The sequence below is a fragment of the Pongo abelii genome, chromosome 8 (genome assembly GCF_028885655.2).
Source record: "Pongo abelii isolate AG06213 chromosome 8, NHGRI_mPonAbe1-v2.0_pri, whole genome shotgun sequence".
NCBI classification, from domain to species: domain Eukaryota; kingdom Metazoa; phylum Chordata; class Mammalia; order Primates; family Hominidae; genus Pongo; species Pongo abelii.
Genome location: NC_071993.2, coordinates 82,481,629 through 82,509,201, shown reverse-complemented (window position 1 = coordinate 82,509,201; position 27,573 = coordinate 82,481,629). Strand labels below are relative to the sequence as shown.

Below are 27,573 nucleotides of genomic sequence, written 5' to 3'. Positions count from 1 at the left end.
AAATTTGGAAAATAGCGTTTCTCAATAAGAAATCGATTAAGCACACATTTGTACATGCATCCAATATAAGGCTACATACCAATTAAAAATTATAAACTTGTGCATATTCACAGGAGATTGACATAACAAAATTACAAAATACCTGTGTCATACTACCTTATTTATTAAAATAAATATATATATAATATTAAGTGTCACAATATAAAAATGTGGGCTATATTTTTACTTGATTACAGAGCAAAATATCTGGAAAAAATGTTTATCCAATTATTTACAATGAGATTTGGAGTGATTTTTAGTTTTTTTAAAATATTTTTACTACTTGTATTGCTTGAACTCTTTTACAATGATTCTGTTTATTTTTATGAATAAAAAGCAATAAAGCCCCTTTATCTGGTGGGGAAAATATTGTAAGAGGGGTTACTTTGTGCATTCATAATAGTTAGAAAATATTATTATTCATGGAATCATATATGATGGCCCAGAACTGGATGACCTCCTTTTTACTCCTACAGCCTTCATTTATGGCACTTGTATAAATTATAATAATAAGGCCAGGCACAGTGGCTCACTTCTGTAATCCCAGCACTTTGGGAGGCGAAGGGGGTGGATCACCTGAGGTCAGGAGTTCGAGACCAGCCTGGCCAACATGGCAAAACCCCGTCTCTCCAAAAAAAAAAAAAAAAAAAAAGTACCAAGTATAGTGGCGCACACCTGTAATTCCAGCTCTAGGGAGACTGAGACACAAGAATTGCTTGAGCCTGAGAGTCATACGTTGCGGTGAGCCAAGACTGTGCCACTGCACTCCAGCCTGGGCGACACAGTGAGACCCTGCCACACACACAAAAAAAGTTATAATAATAAGAGATAAAATGTGATCTTAGAGCTATAACCTTCTATTAGATTATAAACTTCTTGAAGGTAGGATTATTTCTTATTTTTTAGACTCCCATAGATCTTAACACGGGGAAGTACTCAGTAAATATTTATTGAATTGAACCAATTACACTTCTACAACCAACAAAAAAAAAATCATAATCTCTATACCTACACTAATAAAACTGGAATTTTCAATTATCTTAAAATTTCAAATTTATCTAGTTACAAAGAGAAAGATGTATAAATTGTTCATTTCATAAATCTCAAGAATAGTTTTACATTAATAAGATTTTCACTGATATTCTCAGAATATTGAAGAAAGATTTGAATTGTTTTAAGTTAATTAAAACACATCTGAAAGAGCTCTGGAGTTCAAAGAATGTATAATCAAACCCTTTATACACAGAATTTCTCTCCTGTAAAAGAAGAAAAAACTAGAAATGTCTGTTTTCGTCCATAACTCTCTTCAAATAGCAGAAGCTTGGTTAAGAAAAAAATTAAAAAAAGATTTTTGCATGTTTCAGGGATAAAAGAAAAGCAGAAATATTTTCCTGATAATTGTCATTCTATTCCTTTTCTGTATTTTCTGTAGTGTGTATTTATGTTGATTGGGAACATTTTATAATTTTGCAAATTATCAGCATGACTCAATAAAAAATAAATCAAAATAATTTTGAACACCTAACTGGTAATATTTTTAAATATTCCTTGAGCTGGAACAATTAGATATTTGAATTACTTACTCTGAATGCTAATGTATGAATACTTTTCTCCTGTTCCACATTCATCCCTCTATATATAAACTATTTAAGTCACAGTATAATTATGGAATATGTTAGTAGAAGGAAGGCAAAGTGTTTTATCAATGCCTGTAAGCATCATTTACATTAGCATCTGTTACAGAATTGGTTTTAAATTTTATTTCTAGACCCTTAAAACCTGTGGGTTACACACATCAGTATTTTTAGATATAATTTCAAAGGACTAAACCCATTTTTGAACCTTTGTTTCCACATGCTTTTGAAAGCATATAAAGACATGGGTATTTTATCTTTCTGGTTTTTTGTATCTTTCTTTCTGATTTCTTTAGCTTCTTTTAGATCTGTAAGTCTTCTTGTGTATTGTTGGTTTCTCTATTTTTTTGTTTGTTTTCCCTTAAATGTATAAAGTCAGTTCTTACCTATGTTTATGTACAAGGCCTTTAACACTTGACATGTCAGTTCTGCAATATTTGGTAATAAAATACCTTTCCTGAAGTATGGAATTGTGGAGACAGAGCTGCCAGCATTACAATTGGCCTGTCAGTCTTTGCAAAGCAGCACCAAATATCACCCAGCCCCTGCAGATCTCTGGGCAAAAACATATCAATCCTCATAAGTGAATTCAATAGAATTCTTCTTGACAATTACAAAGAAATAATAATTTGTATTATCTCTTCACATTTATATCTTCCTTAAAGGTGAAAAATGTATTGAACCCTTGAGATTAAGAGGAATTACTAGTTTTTAAAATACACATACATAAGCAATTTGTTTCAATTAATATTAAATAGATCCCAAAAGATTACTTCAGAATTTGAATTTTCAGAAATTTTGACCAAGCTAAGCTTCTGCCAGCACAACCAGAAGGAGGCTAGCAAGATGGAGCTTATCCATCCACGAGCCACCTTTGAGTCAACACAACTGGCAGCAGTGTAGGGGACTACTATAGCCAGAGCCAAGATTCCTAAGCCTTTCCTTCTTCCTCCTTTCTTCATCCCATTTCCATTCTCCTTCTTGAAGTCATGGCTGGGGCACTGGAGAGAGGGGAATGCCAGCGCATGTCTACAGTCAAGATTTTCATAGCACAGCTTTGAAATGTGGTTACATGTGGGGGGAACTGGGCAAAAAAGTAAATATATCAAAAAAATGAGCTTTGTGACTGTAGAAGGGAGTTATATCTGTGGTAAGGGGGAAGACTAGAATAAACCATGTGGTTACACGTATCAGTGTGAACTAAGAGTTTTAAGACAAATAGATAAGTATAATAAGACATAATATAATATTTTTTCTAACTTTGACTTCTAAGAGGGCCGGAACAATACCTCATTAACAATGAGCAAACTTAAGGATTATGATTCACTTTGAGATTCTGATTACTATAATCTATGGTTGTATATGATGAACTATTTCATTTTCTAGTAATTGTTGTTGTGCTTTCATTGAATCATAAATCCAGTTTAAGACATTTCTACAATGAAGACAGACAAATAGCCAATAGGTATATGAGGAAAAAAATGCTCAATGTCACCAATCATCAGGGAAATGCAAATTAAAACCACAATGAGATAATCACCTCACACTCGTCAGGATGGCTATTATCAAAAACAAACAAAAGACAAGGTGAAGATGTGGAGAAATTGGTACCCTGCTACACTGTTGGTGGGCATGCAAAATTTCCAGCCACTGTGGAAAACAGTATGGAGGTTCCTCAGAAATTAAAAATATAACTGCCATATATGATCCAGCAATCCCACTTCTTAGTATTTATCAAAAAGAATTTAAATCAAGATCCCAAAGAGATTTTAGCACTCCTATGTTCACCACAGCACTATTCCCAATAGCCAAGATGTGGAAAACCCTAAATGCCCATCAACAGATAATGGATTTTAGAATGTGGTGTATACATACAATGGAATATTACTCAGCCTTTAAAAAGAAGGCAATTCTGCAATATGGACAGCATGGATAAACCTTGAGGACATCGTGCTAAGTGAAATAAGTCAGTTACAGAAAGGCAAATTCTGTATGATTTCACTTATATCAGTTATCTAAAATAGAGGCCAGCAGGGAGAGGAATATGGGGAGTTACTGATCAATGGACATAAGGTTTCAGTCAAGTAAAATGAATAAGCTCTAGAGATCTCCTGTGCAACATTGTACCTATAGTCAATAATGATGTATTTTAGACTTAAAAATTTGTTAAGAAGATAGATCTCATGTTGCGTTCTCACCACTAAAAGTAAAATATGCCACCCAAAACAAACAATGAGCACTCTTAGCACCCAGCTCTTGGTTTCTAAATACCATTGTCCAATAAAAAAAAAACTAGGGCTTCTTAAGAAATGCCTGACTTTGGGTTTGGGAAAGGAAAAAATTAGATGGTCTGGAATATGTTATCATCACAAAAATTAAAAAAGAATGATGGGATCTTGCTCAAAAGACACAGGATCCAGCTTGAAGGGTCTCCTAATAGCCAATGTAAACATCCAAGTAAATTATGATAGGAACAGATTGTAACTATTTGAGCAAAATACATATCCATGAAGCACTACAGTTACAAACAGGTGAATGAAAAAAATAGATACATGAAGAGGAAGGAAGAACATCAGTAGAATGACAACTAATAAATCCACAAGAAACAATAGAGTTCGAATATTGTCATTTACTAACCATCCCAATAATTGATTTAGGAATGAATGATCAAAGAGTGCTGAACTTGGTAGGTGTAAGTTTGGTAAAGAAATATTTAAAGAGTGCCAATGTATCTTCCCATAAAATTATTATTAATTGTTTATTAAGTAATAAATATAATGTACTGAATAATTAATTTCACAGTTGAGAAACTTGGCAGATATCATTTGATCTAAGTAATAAACATTCATAATACAAGTAATAGTGCAAATTATTATTGTTTCTTCCTCATATACTGCATTGAGAAAAACAACATGAATTCTGTGATATTCCTGTCAAAAATGCATAAATCATGAAGAAACATCAATCTCCCCAAAGAGGGAGATTCTAAAAAGTAACTGTTGTAGGCTCTTTAAAAATGTCAAGGTCAAGAAAAATAAGGAAAGGCTGAGGAACTCTTGTAAATCGAAAGAGACTAAAGGAATATTTAAATACAACATATGCTCCTAAATTGGATATTGGACTTATAAACAACATTCTTGGGATAACTGGTAAATTTTATTGGAGTAGAGGGATCATATGGCAATATTAGATCAAAGTTAATTTTAATAGCTGTTTTCTGGTTATGTAGGAGAGTGTCATTGTACTTAAGAAATGCACATTGAAGTATGACAAGGGATGCAGCATTAGGCTGCAATTTATGTTCAATAGTTATATGGGAGCACTATGTATTATTTCTCTAACTATATGTAAATTTGAAGTTATTTCCCAAAAAAAAGTAAAACAAACAGAATTCCCGAGGTCATGGGAATTCTAGGAATGGTCATCTGAGCTATCAGGAGAAGCTGCTTCCACACATACTGGCTCTTGTTTTCGTTGGGTTTTGTTACCTAATCCTCCGAGGAGGCATGGTTCTTTCAGTCCTTCACCTGAAGATGAAACCCACATAAAATCCAGGATCTTCCTCTTATCTCCCTTGCACTGTAGAGGTTTTCAGTATTTACCAAATCTCATATTTCACCTTCTCATTTTTTTTGTATTAAGATAAATGTAACAGTTGCCTCTCAAAATACTTCTAAGGAGTCAAACTTGGAAATTAAACACTTTTGCAGCAAAATTTTGATTAGTGCTTAATGGAGCATTTTGCTTAACTAAAATTTGCTTTTGACGTGATATTTTATGAAAAATCTGTTGGCACAGTTTTCTAACTGGAAAAACATTAAAAATGGAAGGGAGGGAGGAAGGGAGGGAGGAGAGAGGGAGGGAGGGAAGGATGGAGGGGAAAGTTTGTTTTTTAAAGGGTGATCTTTTAGTACCTCAAAGTCATATAAAATCCAGGAGAAATTGCTTCACCCTTAATATAGTTGCCAGAAGTTGCATTATTTTGAGTGATTGATATCAAGCCATTTGACTACAATTTACCTGTTCTAAAATTTCTAAACAATGAAGAATCTCATAATTAAAATGTTCTGATTAACTAGATTCCAGATTTTAAAGCAAAAGAAAATTTTGAATATATATGGTTCTATTGTTTGTTTGACTGTATAAAATTTGCCAGTTTTATATAACAATATTTAAACGTAATTTTATTATGTGAAAGCAGATTACCCAAGTCTTTCTTTAAATCTACTTTTTGAATTCTTTATTGGCATAAAGATCTGTATGAGCTGAAAGAAAAGATATTTAAATTAATACAGTCTGCCTGGATTCCCCAGGGGAGTGATGAACTAGCATTTTAATTACTAACAAATTTAATTATTCAATCCAGGTGCGAACCATCAAAAATTTAGAGAACTCCTTTGCTTTAAGCAAGTACTTTTCATTTCTAGGAAAATATGATGCCATCAATGTCTAATCTAGAATGCAGGTTCAAAAAGCTGTCAGATTTGTACTGTGGTTACATTATTTTGTTTCAATTGTAAATTCCCAGAACATTAAATCTATCAATAGTCGACTGTAAAGACAACAACTACCACCCAAAAGTTAAGCCCTGCTGATACAGCCCACTTTAACTTTTTACCAGCCTTGGATTTATCTAAATCCTTTTGGCAAAACTGAAAAATGAAAAGTTTCCTTACTGGAAATAGATTTGCTATGTAAACAGTTATTAGAACCATATAATCTGTATCTATACCTACTGCTCCTGCAACTTTTCAAATTTAATAAAACTGTCTATTCCATACAGCTTTCTTGGATTTGCAAGGCTCTGTTAGTCCTCAAAATAATAAGGCAAGGCTCACAAAGACAGATGGCAATTGCCAAGATTACAATTACTTTTATATTGATTTTAAAAACTCTAGTAAAATATCAAAATATGTTATCTCCTGGAGAACAACTTGAAAATAAACTAGTGAAATTGAAAGTTAGGATGAGAAACACTTATTAAATCTTAATCTTGGCCAAATCTCCATCTTTATCATTACAGTGAATGTTTTTAGAGCTTTTATTGGGATCAAGTGAACCAGTTTGGAAATGCTTTGATATTTATGTTTGGATTCTGTTTCTACATTTACTAAGATTTATGTAACTATCTACCATCTACTTAGCTAGATGTACCATTGCAAGTAGTATATACCATGTTTAACTGATACCATTTATATGTGCTTTTTATAAATAGTATCATTTATATGTAATACATGCATTTATCTGTTGTAATGTCTTTTGGTTTTGATTGCTTAACCAAATGTTCTAAACTATCTCTGTTATTTTAAAGCATTATATAATTTTAACCTATTTATAGTTTATTTCATTCAGAACATGTATCCTGCCGTTTTTTGCTGTATTTTGAGATAAGATTTTATGTTAAATACATGCCTCAAAAGAAAGATTAAATTACCTACCTAATTTAGCAAAGAAAAAATATTTACCATTTATGAAGTCTACCTAGCTTGAGTTTTGAAATCCAGAATTTTCTAATCCAGGAGCAGGACTCACTATTTAAGGTGTTTAATCAAGAGCTGGAGAAGGACAGAATGAATTGCTATGGCTGCAACTTACACCAGAGTCACACTATAGTGCCCTCCTGTGGAGGTTTGGTTAAAACTTCATTTTTGTGCCCATGAGAATGATTTTCAAACTAAGTGACAAAGTCATCACATTCAAAATTGCCAAAGTTCAATATAGTTTTGTCATTTTTTTCCTTTGCAACTAGACATTAAATTACTTTTAAAATATGAGAAACATTCACAGTTCAGAAGATTTGCAGTTCAAAATACAAACTGAGACTTGTCAGCATTTTATCTACGTTTCTTATTTTATTTTAGTGGATTTTACCTCAATTTTTACTTAAATAGTTGAATATTAAAGAGGAGAGAGCATAATCAGTTCCTGAACTAGGAAGATAAATTCTTCAGCTAAGATATTTACAGATTTCTGTAATAAAAAGAGTTTTCTTGTTAAAAGCATAAAGAATATAATATTGTAGAATTGCAAAAGAAAAAATAACAGCAAAAGTTTAGACTATACACTCATTTATATTCATCAAAAAATGTGCAGTGATTCTTTTTCAAACTGTTATGCTTCCCGCAGCTTACCCCTAGTTGAAGAGTTAACCTTTTTTCTGAAGATAAATTAGTGCTACTTATTAGGTATTTATTTCAAAATAATTTGGTTCATTTGTTTTTTCTCTCCACCCTAAACCTCTTTTTACCCTTAGTTTCAAGGGTATGAAAATGTGAATTTTATCGTATGTGGCACGTGCACCCTCATATATGCCCTGAGACTTCTTTACACATTTGTCATTTGTACACCTTTAAAATCAAGTTTCAGTGTCTACAAAATTCTCAGATCGATGGATTAAGTATTTCCTTTTGCATTTCCTCTTTTCCTCCCCAGCCCAATGCTCCACCACCCAAGCTTTTCTAATTTGCGACTGCCAGGGGTGCCTGTTAACTACTGAAAACCTGAAGCCCACCTTCACTCTTCAATGGGATATTAAACAGGTGTTAAGAATCATAGAACCTAATTAAGACTTTATTCAAGAAGTAGGAAGGGGAAAAAAAAAAACACTAAAAAGACTTAAGAGAAAAAACCAGAAAGTTATATGCAGCATTTTATGTCAACAAGAAACACAATGGATTTTTGTCTCTTCACATAAATCTTTTTAAATCTGTCTCCTGAAAATGGGAAGGAGAAAACATTGGTTTTTCAAAGTTTAAATGTCTGTAATTACAGACCATTAGCTAACTGGCAACGTTCATAACTAAAGAAGTAAGTGGAGCGCTTTCTGTAGGAATGGCCATGATCAAAGAGATTGTGAGTGAGCTCATCCAAACTAGAAGTGTTGGATAAAATTTTAAAACAAGAACAAAAATAGGATGAGAAAATGCAGAACAGGGTGGAAGATGGTGTTCATTTCCTTTAGTAAAAAATGGCTTAATTTGTGAGACCAGATTAGATAAGAAACATAACTGAGAAATTCAGCCTAACCTAAAAGTAACCTTAAAATGTTAAATAAAATATGCTTAGTACTGCGCATTCTTGTTGTCCTGTGTTCAAAAGAGAATTTAGAAGAATGAGATTTTTCCAAGGCCAGGAATACATAAAGTTCCATTAATGAGCGAAGGTGATATCTAAGATGCCTCTTTAGAATAGTCTCAAGAGAATAAAATTGGGAGCCAGCTAGAAAATTTCCCTCAAAATGATCCAGGATGAACCCCCAAAAGCCATTTATAAAGTAAGTAAGCATCACAGGGCTCAAAGTCAAAAGAGAACGTGTGGGGCTCAGAACACATCCTCTCCAGAAATCTAATTTAGTATCATCAAGTACTTGGTTTCCTAGACTCCACACAAGTCTGAGAGCAGTTTTCTATCAATAAAATCAGATAAAGTCATTGAGGTGAAATCATCTAAGACGAGGTAGCTATAACCCTTAAATCTTCAGTCCTAGTTTCCCACCCTGGAGCAACCACAGTTAGACGGAGAGCTACAGTCTGGTACCAATATAGCTTATTCCCCCACCAACCCCTCTGGAGCTTCTGTTGTCCTATGGAGGTCTTGCTGAAAAAGATGAGGGCCTTGCCTTCAAGGAGTTCACCTTACAGATGTGAATGTTAGATTTTATCTATCACCTAAGTTTATTTTAGAAATGTTTTTGTTTTAATCCTAAATTACATTTCTCTCTGTATGTCTTCTGTCACATGAGCCATGGCAAAAATTGCTCCAAAGGCTTGATGAGAGTTGGAGAAGAGAAGAATATGTAACCAAGTCAGATGAGTGAGGGAAAGAAAGGGAGGTTTGAAGAGGTGCTCACAATTCTCACTCAATCTTTCCTATAATTCCTTCCCATAGCAGTTTTGAAGTAATGTGGTTCAGAACCCCAACCATGTAGCTGAATCACTTGCAGAGCTTTAAAAACAAACTACGCTTCTCAATTATCAGTGATATTGAGCTTTTTTTCACATGCTTGTTGGCCGAAAGTATGCCTTCTTTTGAGAGGTATCTGTTCATGTCCTTTGCCCACTTGTTAATGGGGTTATTTATTTTTCTCTTGGAAATCTAAGTTCCTTATAGATGCTGAATATTAGACATTTGTCAGATGTATAGTTTGCAAATATTTTCTCACATTCTGTAGATCGTATGTTTACTCTGATAGTTTCTTTTGCTGTGCAGAAGCTCTTAAGTTTAATTATATCCCATTTTCAATTGTTGCTTTTGTTGAGATTGTTTGTGGTGTCTTTGTCATTCCTAGGTCCAGGATGGTATTGCCTAGATTGTCTTCCAGGATTCCTATAGTTTTGGGTTTTACATTTAAGTCTTTAATCCATCTTGAGTTGACTTTTATATATGGTGTAAGAAAGGGTTCCAGCCTCAATCTTCTGCATATGGCTAGCCAGTTATCCCAGCACCATTTATTTAATAGGGAATCTTTTCCTCATTGCTGTTTTTGTCAGCTTCATGAAAGATCAGATGGTCATAGATGTGCAGCCTTATTTCTGGGCTCTCTATTCTGTTCCTTTGATCTACGTGCCTGCTTTTGTATCAATACCATGCTGTTTTGGTTGCTGTAGCTATGTAGTATAGTTTCAAGTTGGGTAACATGATTCCTCCAGATTTGTTCTTTTTGCTTAGGATTGCCTTGGCTATTTGGGCTCTTTCATGGGTCCATGTAAATTTCAAAATAATTTTTTCTAGTTCTGTGAAGAATGTCATTGGTAGTTTGATAGGAATAGAATTAAATCTGTACATTACTTTGGGCAATATAGCCATTTTAATGATATTGATTCTTCTTATCCATGAGCATGGGATGTTTTTCCATTTATTTGTGTCTTCTTTGATTTCTTTGAGCAGTGTTTTGTAATTCTCATTGCAGAGATCTTTCACCTCCCTCATTAGCTGTTTACCTAGGTATTTTTTTTTTTTATGGCTGTTGTGAATGGGATTGCCTTTCTGATTTGCCTCTCAGTTTGGTTGTTGCTGGTGTGTAGGAATACTAGTGTTTTGTACACTGATTTTGTATTCTGCAACTTTGCTGAAGTTGATTATCAGCTGAAGGAGCTTTTGCACCAAGACTATGGGGTTTTATAGATAGAGAATTATCATGTCATATGCAAACAGAGATAATTTGGCTTCCTCTCTTCCTATTTGGATGCCCTTAATTTCTTTCTCTTGCCTGATTGCTCCAAAGAAGACATACATGCGACCAACAAGCATATGAAAAAAAGCTCAATATCACTGATTATTAGAGAAATGCAAATCAAAACCACAATGAGATAGCGTCTCACACCAGTCAGAATGGCTATTATTAAAAAGTCAAAAAATAACAGATGCTAGTGAGGTTGCAAAGAAAAGGGAACCCCCTCTACACTGTTGGTGGGAGTGTAAATTAGTTCAATCACTGTGGAAAGCAGTGTGGTGATTTCCCAAAAAGCTAAAAGCAGAACTGGTAACCATTTGACCCAGCAATCCCATTACTGGGTATATACCCAGAGGAATATAAAGCATTCTACCATAAAGACACATTCACGCAAATTTTCGTTGCAGCACTATTCACAATAGCAAAGACATGGAATCAACCTAAATGCTCATCAATGACAGACTGGATAAAGGAAATGTGGTACATATACACCATGGAATATTATGCAGCCATAAAAAAGCACAAGATCATGCCTTTTGCAGGAATGTGGTCGGAGCCAAAGGCTATGATCTTTAGCAAACTAACACAGGAACAGAAAACCAAATACCACATGTTCTCACTTATAAGTGAGAGCTAAATGGTAAGAATTTATGAACACGAAGAAGGAAACAACAGACACTGGAGTCTACTTGAAGGGGCAGGGTGGGAGGAGGGAGAGGAACAGAAAAGATAACTATTGGGTACTGAGTTAAGTACCTGGGTGATGTAATAATATGTACAACAAACCCCTGTGACACATGTTTACCTATGTAACAAACCTCCACATGTACCCCCAAACCTAAAATAAAAATTTTTTTTAAATGATATCCGGGGAAAATGTGGAAAATATCTTTGCTTACCAATTAAAGAGTATACAAAAAAAAATAAATGTCTTCCTTAAAAAAAAAAAAAAAAGACACCTCCCCCACCACTATTCTAATTCAATAGGTCTGGGGTAGGGCTTGGCATCTCTAGTTTTTAAACGCCACATGGTGATTCTGACGCACAACCAGTGGCTGAAAACCAGCAAATTAAATTTTGCTGCGACTGTGTATAATTTGCCAGCATACGTTCATCTACCATCTACTCCCCCAAAGAGACAGGAATGGAGGCCAGTTACAGGAGCAGAAAGGTAGCAGGAGCCTAGATCCCATAAGATTTTGTGAAAAGCAGAGCCACCATACAGCTTGGTACTGCCTATTTCTGGATTTTTATGTGAAGGCAAGATAAAATATTCTCATGTCAAAGCTGCTGGAATTTTGGATTTTCTGTCACTTTAACAGCTACATATAATACCATCTAAATATACCAATATCACTACTTTATATTGCTGGTAAACAAATATATTTTTGCTAGTAAACAAATATTATATTGCTAGTAAACAAAAATTAGCCACCTTTAATTTTTAAATATTTAAATTCAAAACTTCTTAATGATAAGTCCAGAATCACCTCTATTATAACATATTTTGTCTTCTCAAAAAAAAGTTGTCTTATAATTGTAACTAAATATTATTGTAGTCTACATTATGTCTTAAAAATTGTATAATAAATGTTGTAGTGGCTTGAACCTTCTTGCAAATTATGCACAGTAAAAACTATATTAAATCAAGCCCAAATAACTTTGAATTTCAAATGTATCAACTTGGCCTGCACTAATAGTAAATTTTGGTCTATAAAAAAACAAAGACACTCATAATTTAGAGAATATTACATAGAGGCTGTTTATAAACCAGCTCTTGCTCTCTTAAGCAGAACAGTTTGAATTTGGCAGCATTTGTTGTTTATATGCAAATGGACATTGCTAATTATAAGTGAGTTTTTTTTTCTTAAGTCATTAAGGTATATCCAGAATCTCAACTTGTAACCTTTTATTAGCACTGTCAGTTACTATACCAGTCTTTTTTAATAGGGATCTGCAAGAGAACTACATTCTACAGAAAACAATTAAATGACTATTTTCTGAATTTTCTCAAGGATAGTTGCATAGCTAGTAAGATTCTAGATGCATAGGAGAGAAATTAACTCATTACAAAAGTGGATGCCTTGGCCATGAGGGATAAATTCTCTAGGAATCTTGCTTGAGAGGTTGAGAATTACTACCACTTGACAGTGAAGTTTTATTTAGAAATATTCTATAATTCAGACTGCTCTCAAATTTAGACTAGCTTTCCCCCGAATTCATCCAAATTAAAAGTATTTACTAGATATGGAAGTAGCTTTAATTCTTCAGAAATTTGAGTTCATTTTTTAAATTCTATCTTTGGTAAAAGTTCTCATGTAAATGTTATAAACAGCAATTTAGATTGCAAGTTTTAAGCATGAGACTGGTATGATAACAGCAGTATTTTGAGCAAAGTAACTTGGCAATGTTATAACAACATTTTGAAATGAAAAGTGATTAGGGACAGAGAGATTAATTGGAAAATTAGGAAATTGCTAAGTTTTTTTTTAGTGCTAGCATATAGCAACGGTAATGGAAAGGAATGGACTTATGTAAAAAATATTGGCTGGGTGCGGTGGCTCATGCCTGTAATCCCAGCACCTTGGGAGGCTGAAGCATGAGGTCAGGAGATCGAGACCATCTTGGCTAACACGGTGAAACCCTGTCTCTACTAAAAATACAAAACTTTAGCCAGGCATGATGGCACGTGCCTGTAGTTCCAGCTACTCAGGAGGCTGAGGCAGGAGAATCACTTGAACCCAGAAGCCAGAGGTTGCAGTGAGCAGAGATCACGCCACTGCACTCCAGCCTGGGCAACAGAGGGAGACTCCGTCTCAAAAAAAATTATAAAGGAAATTTAACATAGAAGTTGGTAACTACTTGGATATAAAAGACCTGAGAAGTTAAGACAAACCAAAATTTGCACACATTTGAACAAGAGGATCTAAAAGAGAAGTTGTGCCATTAACATAATTCAAAGCCAATGTTTCATAATAATAATAAGAGATGTGAATATAAATTTAGTTTTAAATACATTAAGTTTAATGTGATATTGGAATGACAAAACATAAACTTCCAACAAACAGATAGGACTGGATATGTACATTAGAAAAGGTCATTGCCTCAACTGGGGGAGGGAACTCTTGTATAATAATCTATAGCCATCTTTGTATAGATACAGCTTCCTGTACCATCCACTGTGACATCATGATAGAAGGATGATAGGTCCTGTCTGTGTGTCCTTTGTGGGCAGGCTCTGGACATGTGTGAGTAATGGAGGAGAAACCAGGTTTGAAATGTATGGAGCTAGCAGCAAGTCTACGGGATATTCATCTAAACATCAGCTGTGTAAAAAGCTATTCAAGTCTTGCCATGATTTAAGTGACATTTTAAGAACTCTAAAATATATTTTTGAAGACTTGGAATAAAAACCAAAGTGCAAATGAAATGCAAACATTTTATTCAGTAAATTTTGAATATACCATTTTAACTGCAATTTGGGCAGACTTTTGGAATGTTTTAGTTCAACAAGTGAGAAATTACAACTTCTGATTTGGAATTATATGCAGTGTACCTTCTTTTGTCATCTTTACATTGACTTATTTACTGAGAACTGAGAAAAAAATTTAAAATATAGTGGAATGTGAAACGAACAATATAAATGAGCAATAAAATCAATAGAAATTAATTTAACATGAAGAAGTAAACCATAACCCCCCAAAATTGAGGTCATAACTAAAGTAGGAATCCAATAAGAGGGTCAGGCGCAGTGGCTCATGCTGTAATCCCAACACTTTGGGAGGCTGAGGTGGGAGGATCATTTGAGGTCAGGAGTTCGAGACCAGCCTGACCAACATGATGAAACCCCATCTCTACTAAAAATACAAAAATTAGCTGAGTGTGGTGTGCACCTGTAATCCCAGCTACTCGGGAGGCTGAGGCAGGAGAATCGCTTGAACCCAGGAGGCAGAGGTTGCAATGAGCCAAGATCGCACCATTGTGCTCCAGCCTGGATGACAGGAGTGAGACTCCATCTCAAAGAAGAAAAATAAAATAATAAAAATAAATAAATAAATTTTAAAATCCAATAAGAGGAAGAAATACATTTTAAATGGAAGCAATGAATACGTTTCTACATTGCTTATTATTAATTGCCAACCCAATTAATAGAAGTGAATCATATGACAACATTAAAAATAGATTTAAGCTTCTTGCATTTTTACAAAAAAAAACTAATATTGATGAAGGTGGCATAAATTGTATAATATGCCTTTCCAAGGAGGGCATCAACACAACTTGGTGAATGAGTGCCACCTATTTAAGGAGTAAAGAGTATTTTAAATTGTTTCCTGCATAAAATAACCTGAAAAGAAGCTTAAATCTTGTAGCTAATGTATGAAGAAAACTTGCTAAATGTTTTCTGAAATTGGACATTAATGCTAAAATCTACATGATGTTACCAATAATAAGTTGTGAGGCTGAAGCTTTCCTAAACTATTAATAATTTAAAAACACATCCATTAACCAAGCTAGAAAAAAGACTGACTAATTTTTCTATTTTTTCTATGGAAAATAATATTCTAATGTTGTTGTACCTGAAGGGCTGATTAGAATATGAAGCCCAAAAAAGTAGGGTTAAGTGTATTGTTGAGATAGGTTAAGCACTTAATTTTTAAATTTAATTTTTAATTTTGTGCTATTTTTGGAATTTGTTAGCTTTTTAATAAAAGTAATTTGTTGTTCTTTTATTATTCTGTATACCTACATTTGTGAATTCTATAGATTCACTTCTGTACCTAATTTTGTGTCCTGATTTAGCTTCAGGCTTCACAAAATCTTCTCTGGCTGCTGTTTGTACATGGTTCTTACCAAATGTGGGGAAGCAGGGAGACCAAATAGAAGGTAATGGCTGTGGTCTGAGTCACATGGAACAGGATAGTGGCATGGAAGGTAGAGAGAAGTCGATTTCAATTTTATTTCAGAGCATATATAACAGGACTTGCTGAAAAATTGGGTGCAAAGAATGAGCGAAAGGGAGGAATTAAGAATGCCTTCCAGGATTTAGTTTGAGTAGCTGCAAGACTTGGGGGGAGACAGGGCTAAGTGAAGAAAAAAAGCTTCTTTGCCAGGGACATTAAGTTTGTCATGTTTTCACCATGCTGCCTATTGTATTGTACTTTATAGTGCCACCCACATTAGACTATAAACTCAAAGAGGGCAAGAACTGACTGCTTTTTACTCTCATGACATAAGATTTCTATTCAATTGAATTTAACATGTGTTGCACGAACTATATGCAAGATGCTCCACCAGAAACTAGATTCAAATCCTTTGACTCAAACTCAAACTACAAAGAAAAAAAAAGGCAAGTGGATAAGAGCCCAGATTTGGAATGAGATAGACCAGACTTAGCACCTTAGTTCTGTCACCTGCTAATTGTGGGGCCTTGGAACAGTAACATCACCTCTCAGAGCTTCTTGTTCCTCGTCTAAAAATGAGAATGATTATCCCTGTCTTATAGGATTATCACAAAGTAAAAATAAAACAATGTGTGCAAAATGCTTATTACAGTGCCCAGCATACATTAGCACTCAATAAATGGTGGGATGTACTTGCATTTGGTTTTCCTGCCAATATAGACAATATCTATAGCACAGACATCACAAAATCAGTGTACTAGAAAATGTTGAGAGAGAAGTTTTTTTTTCAGCATAAGAACATATCTTAAATAATTTCAGGAGAAGATAATAGGTTTCTGTACTCTTCTAGTCCTGAAAAGGTGGGGGACTAAAAGGCACTGTGAGCAAAAATAGAATGAATTTACCCAATTCTTTACTGCACTATTTAACCTCTGCTTTCTTAATCATATGCACAGCAGGGGAAAGGATGTGCTAAAACAATTCATGTGTCATGAACAAAGCAGCCGCAGATTTTAGCTCAAAAATCACACTAGGAAAACCACCAGTTGGAAGTAAAGTAATAAGGCCAAATTTATTTTTTTAATTGAGTCTTGAGTTACAAGCAACCCTTTAATTATATTAATCAAGCAGGCTTCCTCTCAACAAATGATGAGGGAAATATGTTGTCCTAACTTTTGCTAAACTTGTTTTTTAAATTGCTGGATATTACTTGGACATACGGAAAATAAATCCCTTGATTTCTTTTTTATTTTTTTCTCCATCTTTCAATGTAGCCATAGCAAAAGACAAACATATACTTACTTCTAGACATGACTTACTCTGTGAAAGATTGTAAATCACATTTTAAATTTAAAACGTTTACATTTCAATATTTAAAACATTAGCACTCGACTAAATTTCACTTTAATTTCCCTTTCCATTTTTCTAATTTTTGCATTTTTATATATGTGTCTAAGAAAATTGACTCTACCAATTTTTTACTATCAATCAGCAGGTCATTTGTCCCATTTAACGGATGGAAAACCCAAGGCTTGTAGGAGATGAGATGATTTGCCCAGAGGTCTTGTAGTTACAAAATACCAAAGCTGGGGCTAAACCCAGGCCTGTTTGACCCTAGCTTTTCACCAGTGTCACACACATCTTTTGTTCTAGAATGTTCTCCTTATGTATCTATTCATTTGTACATGCCACTTCCTCTGTCTGTCTATCTGGTATTTTCCCTCCCTATCCAACCCCATCTGCATGCTAACTCCTATTTCTCCTTTGAGATTCAACCCAAGCACCATCTCCCTTTTTAAGCTTTCTCTGAATCCCTTCTTCTCTTCCCTCCCACCAAAAATCAATTGGCAATCCTTCTTCTATGTTTCTAGAACATTCTACATATACTTCTAATAATTGTTTCATTCTTCAAATTGTTATTCCTACCAAGTGCCCCCACCACCCACACAATAGACTGAGACCTCCTTAAAAGTCGGAGCCTTTGTGTTGTTTGTCTCTGAATCCCCATGACCTAGTACAGTACTTGGCTTGGAGTGCATGTTCAGTGAAGGTGAAAATGATCATATAAATGAGAGTTTATAAAATATAAAGTTCCTTGTTTTCTGAAAAAATATGAAAGCTTTAAGTAATTGCTAAGAGTTTAACTTAACTTTTGACGATACACAGGATTTATAGAGGAGGGCAGGAGGAATGTTAAAATCTAAAACAAGTGATTTGAAATAAACCTTGAATTGAATTGAAATTTCCAAAGTATAACATTATTACAGGAAATGTAGATAATCTTAATTTATATTTCTATCATTTCAGTTATACTTTGAGGATGCAGTAAAATTGTTCATATTTTATAGTGAGGGCTCTAAACATGTACATTAAACATTTTGTGTTTCCTGGCTTTTAAAAATGATTACTACCATGTAATTTACACTTTGTTCAAGCAAATGAACAAACATAGCATCATTTTAATCAGGGTCATCAAGCAGCTCAGCAGCAACCCATTTGACCTAATATATCATTAAACTTGTTTGAGCCAGGTGGTAGTTCTCAAATAACCACATACCATCTCAGTTTGTGATGAAATAAAACTAGTCTTCCAGTACATGGCACTCCTATGTTGTGCTGGCATATCAGCCCTTCTCACACTAGGAGGTGCTAGAGAGTCAGACCTATTGTCCTCAGAAAAGAGACAACATCAGCCCTGGTACTTACTGCCCTACTGTATCATAAATCAGCTTAGGTGCTACCTAAGAAAAATGGCAAACACCATAGAGGTCTTAGTAAGAGAATTAAGTTAAATAACACCAGCAATTCAATAAAATTAAAATAAAATATGGCAAACACTTTGCAAGCAAGGTGAAATGTATGAGTTCGTTTCCAAATGCACACTGTATTCTGCAGACCTATATTTCCATTTGCTACTTTTTTGTTGAATTAATGTCTAGTCTTTTGAAAGGGTAGCAGCATTTCAGTGCTATTCCTCTGTGTATACAGTCAGTAATGTTTGTCAAGAGCTTTGGGAGGAAAGGACTACATAAATGTCAGTAGTTATTAATACTGGGATTTTTATATCTAGCTATCAAATGTGTTTTTCATAGTCTATGACCAGAGGTCTATTTGTATCCATCTAACTATAAACGTTTTAAGTAAAAATAACCATTGACCAACAACAGTATTTCTTCTGTTCTTCTTTATAATCAAAGTAATATTTATCAGAAGTTAACAATTATGCTCAAATTCTTCCAGAGCCAAGTTTATTTTGACATATTTTTATATTCCAGGTCACTTAATGCCACTTATTCCTCTGGCTTTGGGTAACTATTATGAGGCATAGCTAGCTGACAAGGTCCACCTACAAACCCCACTATGCCCTCCCTGTCCTTGCTCTTCTCTTTGTCTGGCCTATGCCTAACAGGTACATTGTTTTGTTGTCAGCTAAAATCAGGGACTCACCCAACAGTTCTCTACCCCTATGGCCCAACTGTAGCCGTTTTTATGTAGTGTTACAAATGAACTGTACAGGCATTTGTATCCCTGCCTTCTTACTCCACCTTCAGACTGTAACTCTTTTGAGGCAGAAATCCTGCCTATGCCATGTTTTGCACATGGAACGCACACAGATCAGTTGAATTGAACCAAAATCTGAATCTTACGCAAAACACAAGAGACTCTTCTTTTAAACGTGTGATGTGCTGCAGCATAAAGCTTACTGGCAGAGGGTCACAGCAAATCCAGCAAGATGGCTTTTCACTTTTTTCTCAGATGTATTTCAACTCCATTTTCTTTGAAAGACCCAAAGTGTTCTTTAAAAAGGAGGAGATGAAATAGTTGGGTTGACCTACAACTGGTTCTCTGAGACTAGAGTTCAAATCTTAGTTTGAATTAAAAACCAAGATGGATTTGAGGGACTCTTACCACAAACCCTATCTGCTAATGCATTTTTTTAAGGATCACACAAATTCCCATGTTTGTCATGTACTCATAAGAACCAGAATAGGTCAACATATATTGGCTGAGTTACACAAAGGAGTCTACAAAATATAGGCCTATGCTCTTTCTGGCTCTGGCTGGCAACATTAGCCCTTCACTTTTATATGCACTAATTTTACTCTAGTTTTAATAACAATCACAATAAATATATTAATAAAATCATGTTTATATAAGAGGTTCATCTTGTTTAAAATGCACTGAGAATCATAGTGCTTTATAGGACACAATTTATGCTCTCCTTGGTGATTTAAAGGTGATAACTTCATGTGATTCATTGCCACCTAGTTCTGAACTTTAATAATATAATGACTCATTATGATTTTTACATTTCTTAGAGAACCAGCTTGGTAAAAAACTGCAGTTGTTTTTACTGGGGTCATCTGAACTATGATTCCCAGAATGTTTATGAAAAAAACATTCTTATATATTCTGAATGGCTGTAACCTATCATGGCTGGTGCTTGGTGTGCAGATTATGAGTTTACAGTGTCAGCCCAGTGAATTAAAGCTTTGTTGCATATCAGCTTGCTACACAATTATTTCCAGTTCATATCATATAAATCATCACTCTTCACACAACAATCAGTAATTTCCATCTTGTGTTCTAAGCATCCATGTTTTGTCTTAATGGCTCTGTCTGATTCTGCACCTAGAATGGTGTGACATGACTGGTACTAATAGCTTAGAAAATAAATTTCACTGTCACTAGAGCCTATTTAAGGAATATTCTATGTTCTCACTGTTTTTTGCAAAGCTGTTTTGTATATGTTGGAATAATAGGAAATGAATTTAAATAGAAACACTTCTCATGTCTTATCTCTGCAAACAAAAAAAACATAATTTACAATAAATTAGCACAGCAGTTGTTAGTGTAGCTCAGCTTTATTTTGCAATTCTCACACCTAAGCTCACAAGATGACACTTTTTCTCATAAGGTAATCTTTATAAGGTAGTTCTGTAGGTGATTAAATCTGACAGATGCTAGTAAGATGGTGAAGTTCAGAGATATAACAGCAAACACTTTTAAAAAATCTTGTTAAAATAATAAAATGTCTTATGCTCTACCAATAGAAAATCGATCTGACAAAAGAATAAATTAGTTATAATGTTGTATTTCTGTGTCTAAAACCAAACTGAAATTATTCACCAATAAGTAGATAAATATACCAATTATAACAAAATACACTGCAAGGAAACTGGTATTTTTTAGATAAAGAATTGGTGTGGTAATATTACCTTCCCAGTCATTTCATAGCATTTACGCAGCATTGTTGAGCAGAATGAGAATAAAAAGCTTCTAACACAAACAGAAGCTAAAGAAATAGAATGTGTCATTTCATAACATTTTGATAGTCTATCTGTTCTTCAAAACATACCTTGCACACCAGATCTTTCAAAGATACAACCTTCATCTTTTCCTGGGGCAATGACGATAATCAGTTGGTTGGTATTTCCAATGATACTAGCAATCTGAAATATGTTAAGGCTTAATTGTAGATTGTATAATTAGATTAAGCCAATTAATGCTATGGTTTGGTTTTGCAATGTTCCTTTATTATTTGAATGTTTTTAGCCCTGGTTTCTTGTTTCTAGCAGAATTTCCCAACAGTAGCTCATTGTCCTTGCTTGGTTTTGATTACTTAAACCATGTTAGCTTTGCTAGAGTCGATTGATACTTCAATCTGCTGAAGTTCTATGTTGCAGAATGTGCTGTTTTCTGATTTTCTTATCTAAATATTAGTTGCCTAATGTACAGAGTTAATTTATAAATACTGGGAAGTTCCCTGAATCAAGTAAATTAACATACTGGGCCAGATTCACTAGCTTCATTAGCAAACCCTCATATCAAGGCTGTCTTCATACAAGTGTGAAAACCAGAACGACCCTTCAAAAGTTTTCTTGGCCAGAATAATTCTCTCATCAGATAATAGGCTATACTCATCCTAATATTCCAGTTTTACCACCACAATCAATTCATTCTACATAACTTCATCTAGCATGGACACTTTTTGGAAGACCATTAGCATAGGAGGAATATGGAAAAGCCAAGGAGCAGGATTGGACACCCAGATGAGGAGCAGCCTGATGTATAGGTTGTACTGGGGAGATGAAGAGGGGGAGATACAGGAAAAAAAAACCCTAAAATTTGGCACTATTAATCAAGAGACTATATAACAGGGGAAAATAGCAATATATAGTGACTTACTGACCATATAAAACTACAATTATTTCCTGCATTTAATTCTGTAGTAAATATTTATTATTTTCCCACTATATCTTAGCTACCTGCCAGGCAGTGAAGTTGGGAACAAAACAGACCAAGTCCTTACCCTCAGAGAGCTTTGTTTAGCATTGTTGTAGACATAAATATGTGACATGGAAATTTAAAAAACAAAAAGCCTCACACTTTTAAGCTTTTTCTACATGCCAGGCACTGTGTGAGTACCTTCCACATACTGATTTAGTCCTCTGAAGAAAACACGCAGTGGATAACCACTGTTATGGCCATTTTCTAGACAAGGAAACTGTGACCCTTGCTGCAGAACTGTGAATGAACATGAATCCTCAGAGAGCTGCAGTTATGCCTTTGACTAGTGACAATGACAGTGTTTTTACCTAGCAGATGATACAGCTTTTTTGGTGTTAGAGTTTTAAAATAGTATTCGTGCAGTAAGATCGCATTCTCTGTTTCCCACTCAAAAAAATAAATTATTCAAACCATGAAAATAGGTGCCTAAAATCCACAGGGCAGAAGCAGCACTCTAGGCCCTGTGGGACCACTGTTGAGAAAAAGCCAATGCAACCCTGGGTCTCTGTTAGAAGAGTAACTTGATACAGCTGTGTAATTCCTTTTATGAAACAGATGGGTCTGATCAGGAATCAGAGCCATGGGATGGACAATGAGACTCATCCACAACAGAACTAATATCTTATTCACCCAGGTTTGACTTTAAAATTATATCAGCCATGAAAATTATTTCACTGCCTTCTGTGGTGAACAATCGGGCTATATTTAATTTTAATCATTAATATGTAAAAATAATAAAAGCCACCAAAATAGTCTATAGTCAATTTTCTGATAAAAGTAAATTTATTTTTTCCCCATTTGTGATTTAAATGGCCTCCAGAAAGTTTTTTGGAAGTAAGTGTTAATTAAAAATATGGAAATGGATTTAAAGCACATTACAGCCCACAGTGGAAGAATAATCACAGGAGCTTTGGTCACACGACCATCCTCATTCCTCTATGTATTTTTTAACTGTCTAGGTTATTGGTTGTTTTTCTTCATGCCTGTTCCTAGAGAAAACTATGATTCCAATGAAAACAGTAATTACAATTATAACAAATAGGACAAATTGCTGTTTGAGCAGGAACATGCAGTTTTAGTGGCCAAAAGCAAACTGATGCCCCTACCCTTTCCTGTTTACACAAATGAATTAAGCATGTTCTCAGATTTCTTTATGCACGCAATGCTTTTTATATCTTACCATCTTTAAAAACTATTCAACCTTTCATTCCTGACTTTCATTGACTTATTTTGGAACAATGCACTGTAGTTAGTGCCAACACGATGTAGAACCAGTGAACAAATTCTCTTTCTGAATTTATCAGAGAATGCCTGCTTTCACAACTCTAGTATACACATGTCATTTTACTTTTCTGAACCTGTATTTCCTCACATATAAACTAGAGATAAACATTTTTTGGAATCCATAATGAACTACTAGTGACAGTGCACCTTCCCCTAAAGTTAGGTGCATGGGTTTCAGAGTCAGATAGATCCGGGTTCTATTTCTGATAGAATTCTCCATTTTCTAGTTGTGGGGCATTGGCTGAGTTATTTAATCTCTTTGAGCTTTTGGCTCTTTCTCAAAAAATGGAGTCAATAAAACCTTTCCTCCCAGTGCAGTATGACTTGAAGGACCTACTATTTATAACGTGCTTTCTAACTAGCCCAATGCCAAACACAGAGTAAGTTCTCAATAAATGAGAGCTGCTTTTTTTTTTTCATCATCACAGTTTATATTCCCAAATGGTGGCCAGCACTGACCTTAGGGCCTCCCCATTGAACAACTCCAGTGGGTACCTTTCACATTGTACTGTGAGTGGGGGACCAGAGGAGGCTCATGGAAAGCAATGTGAATCATGGCCCCTAGAGTCAGGCAACTTATCAGCCCTCCTAGAAATTTGCTTCTTGATGTTACTTTCATCAGGAGCTAGGTGAGGGGTGTGGTATCTCTGAGGAACTCTTTATGGTTTTAAACTACACTGTGTCTATAAAAGAGTTTAATGATAAGTCAGTTAAAAATAACTATTGGGCCAGGTGCATTGGCTCATGCCTGTTATCCTAGCACTTTGGATGCCGAGGCAGGTGATCACCTGAGGTCAGGAGTTCAAGACCAGCCTGGCCAACATGGTGAAGCACTGTCTCTACTAAAAATACAAAAATTAGCCTAGCGTGGTGGCGGGTGCCTGTAATCCCAGCTATTTGGGAGGCTGAGGCAGGAGAATTGCTTGAACCTGGGAGGCAGAGGTTGCAGTGAGCCGAGATCGTGCCACTGGACTCCAGCCTGGGCAACAGAGCAAGACTATGTCTCACAAAAAAATAGTAACTATCAATGAAGTCAAATAAGTGAGAATCTCTCTGGTTGTTTGGCATTCTGCTAATCAAACAAATACTCTAGGGCTCCATTGATACGAAATACAGATAGTTGCACTGATGCAACAATACAATGACTAGGTTTGCTTCTCCAAGTGTTACCATTTTTCAAGAAAAATATTTAAACTGACTTGTAGCTGGTCTAACAAACTAGGCAGCCCTGAAGATTTTTAAATGAATGGATAGATACTCTGATGAAATACTCAACATCCAATGAATGCCCCCCGTGTATAAAGGCCTGAGCTAGGGGTCCTTAAGATGAATATGACGTGCCCCATGTCCTCAAGTTGTTTCCACACAATGGCGAGAGATCACTCTACCTGGCTGTCACTCAAGGCCAATGTGACAAATACTATGAAGTTGAATAAGCAAGATACTCTGGGAGCACAAGGGCGATGAGGAGAAACTTCGCAGAGTTGATTGAGCTGGGTGGAAAGTCCAGGTGGATGAGATGGGCTGGCAGGATGCAGGGAAAAGCGCCCCCAGCAGAGGGAGCAGCACAGGCAAGACAGGGCTGAGACCACAGCTTCCTCCACCCCTTGCTTTGCTTCGCTCTGCTTTGCTTTGCCTTGCTCTCTCTTTTTTTTTTTTTTTTTTTTCCATATAACAATTATGGAGCACCCACTCTGCTGCAGGCACTGGGCAAGCAGGGAAAGAGTGAGTAGTCTAGTACAGCTGGAGCTCGAAATTTGTGAAGGCAAGAACATGGAGTTGAATCCTTCAAAAAATAGAAGAGCACAGGTGGGACAGGCATCAGTAGGTGCCCCCAATGAGTTTTATGGCTGACTTAATGTTAGGGACAAGGGAGAGGGAATAACTGAAGACAGCTGCAAGGCTTTGAGTCCAGTAACTGAGAAGCTGGTGATGCCACCAAAAGACAAAGGAATTGGAGGAGGAGCAGGTTTGGAGAAGGTAATTAAGGAAAAATAAATGGACAAGCTTCAGCCTGTCAATGATTCCAGTAAGCACTAAATGTGTAATCCAAATGTTCTTCTACATCATGACAGAAAAATACTGAATCTGGGGATCTACACAGGCAAGCAACTTTGAGTTTTGTATAAATAGAGAAAAAGCCACTTGAAATTTAGTAACATAAGATATAACATCTGTAGCTGGACTAGAGATGACCTAGTCCAACTCCCTAATTTTACAAACAAAGAAACCACATCTCAGACCTACTCTCAACTGAGCAGCAGAGCCAATCCAGAACTCTGACTACACATTTAAGGGGGAAAAAAATCTACATTTTTAGAACATTCAAATCTGGAATCAAGATACCACCTAGATTTTTCAGAGCTGCTGCTATTTCAGTTTGTTTATTTTTAACTAAACTAGCGTGATTCGGAGACTGTAGGTGAAAGGTCTCTTTTGAGAACATGTATTGCTATGTACACCTTTGTCCACAAAATCAGTTTTGTAGTTAATTTCTAAGATTTCAGATTTCAAGAAAAGCCAGGGAAACTTAGAGTACCTAGACCCATTCTGTATAAGGGAAGACATGCTTCTTTAGGTCATTGAAATAATGACATCTGCCATATATGGAATAAAAGGCTGCCTTGCCTAGGTGGAAGGGCTTGGGTGCTCACTGAAAGTGTCCTGTTTCTGGAATGCCAAGCACATATGACTAATTGGCAGTAGTTTCCTCCAAAGCAAGAAAATCCTGCCTGCTGACCAGAGAAAAGTGCCTAATACGGTTAAAGAATCAGTAAGTGAGACTTTTTTATAAAAAAGGAAAAAAAAAGGGTAGGGGCTAGGGAGAGCTAAGCAGACAGGGAAATATTTATAACTGTAACAACATGTTTCCTGGTAATAATTTATGAGCCTACTGGAGAAAAGGGAAACACACAAACTATGAATAAAATATCTAAACGTAAACATCATGCTTTCTGCAAATTTTCTTTAGTTAAAAATTAAGGCTGAGGTTGACTAAAGTAAATGACTACATTTTCATGGTCTCTTATTTCCTCGATGCTAAGGGTTACCAACTGATTTACAACTTCCTGTGTTGTTTTTTAAATCTATATTTGTCAGCACATTTTTAATGTCAGATTACTTAAAATAGACATCTTGGCTCTAAGAGGTCAGAAATAATAATATTAGGTTGACTTCTCTAAAGATTTCATAGCACTTTACAAGCATTCTAATTTAGCACCAAAAGCTTTTTATTTCTAAACGAATATGGTTTTAAGAAGTTTCACCCCCACCTTTCAATTGTGGACTTCGGGACTGAAGTGCAGTTCAATCAGTATGCTTTGAAGTTAAGTAAATTACATGATAGCTTTATCCAAATAGTTTCAGCCTCCTCCTATTCAGGTAGTTTCAACTGTCAACAGGAAGTGCATGAAAAAAAGAAAGACTTGAACCAAGGACCTAGAGTTCTTCCATTGCAGTTTCTTTCTGTTCTAACCATTATAATTTATTATCTCATATGATTTCTGCAAATTATAGGTACTTATTCAAAAAGAGTATTCTCTAATATGAGACCCATGAAATAGCTTCATCTTCATATAAGCTGTCATAATATGTAATGAAAATGCAATGTCCATAAAATAAAATTTTTAAATATTAAAAACCTCAATTTTAAATAGAATGCTCTAGAAGAAACCAACCAAAAATCTATGATTAGAATTGTTTGAAATATTTTATACTGAGTTCAAGGGTATGCTGTTTAGAGTATAACCTAGTAAGCTAAACAAATATACTCTGAGTGGCTTGTAAAAAATATTTTGAAAAGCATTCAGTTTTTTTAACTATTTATAATGGAACCATACTTTTCCATCTCTCACCCTGAGGAAGTTGCAAGGTAAGGTCAATTTAAGAATCAAAAGTACAATGCTGAATTTAGTAGTTGAAGAGCTCCGGTATTTCATTTTCACAAGAGAGACATGTTGAAAGTTTGCCCTGTAAGCCCTGACTCTACTTTTGACAAAATTTGTTAAGGGAATCTTTTAAAAATGAATGCAATCAGGGCAACCGCAGGCCATATTTGAAGCTGAAAAACAAAAGATAAAGAGAGTGATAAATTGGGTGGGGGAAGGGGAGAGGCAGATTTTCTAATTGGAAAGTTAGGTGTAAACACTCTCCTTTTCTATATAGGTGGCTTGCCCTAATCCTGATTATGCTACATATCTACCTCATTATGTCATTCTATCTAGGTCTCAAAAGAGAAGTTGTTTGGGACCAA

The 27,573-nt window shown here is 35.2% G+C and overlaps 1 protein-coding gene across 2 annotated transcripts in view; it reads left to right on the top strand.

Moving 5' to 3' along the window:
* CABCOCO1 (ciliary associated calcium binding coiled-coil 1) overlaps positions 1-27,573 on the top strand; it is a 103,237-nt gene that overhangs the window by 63,139 nt on the left and 12,525 nt on the right. The window lies entirely within an intron of this gene.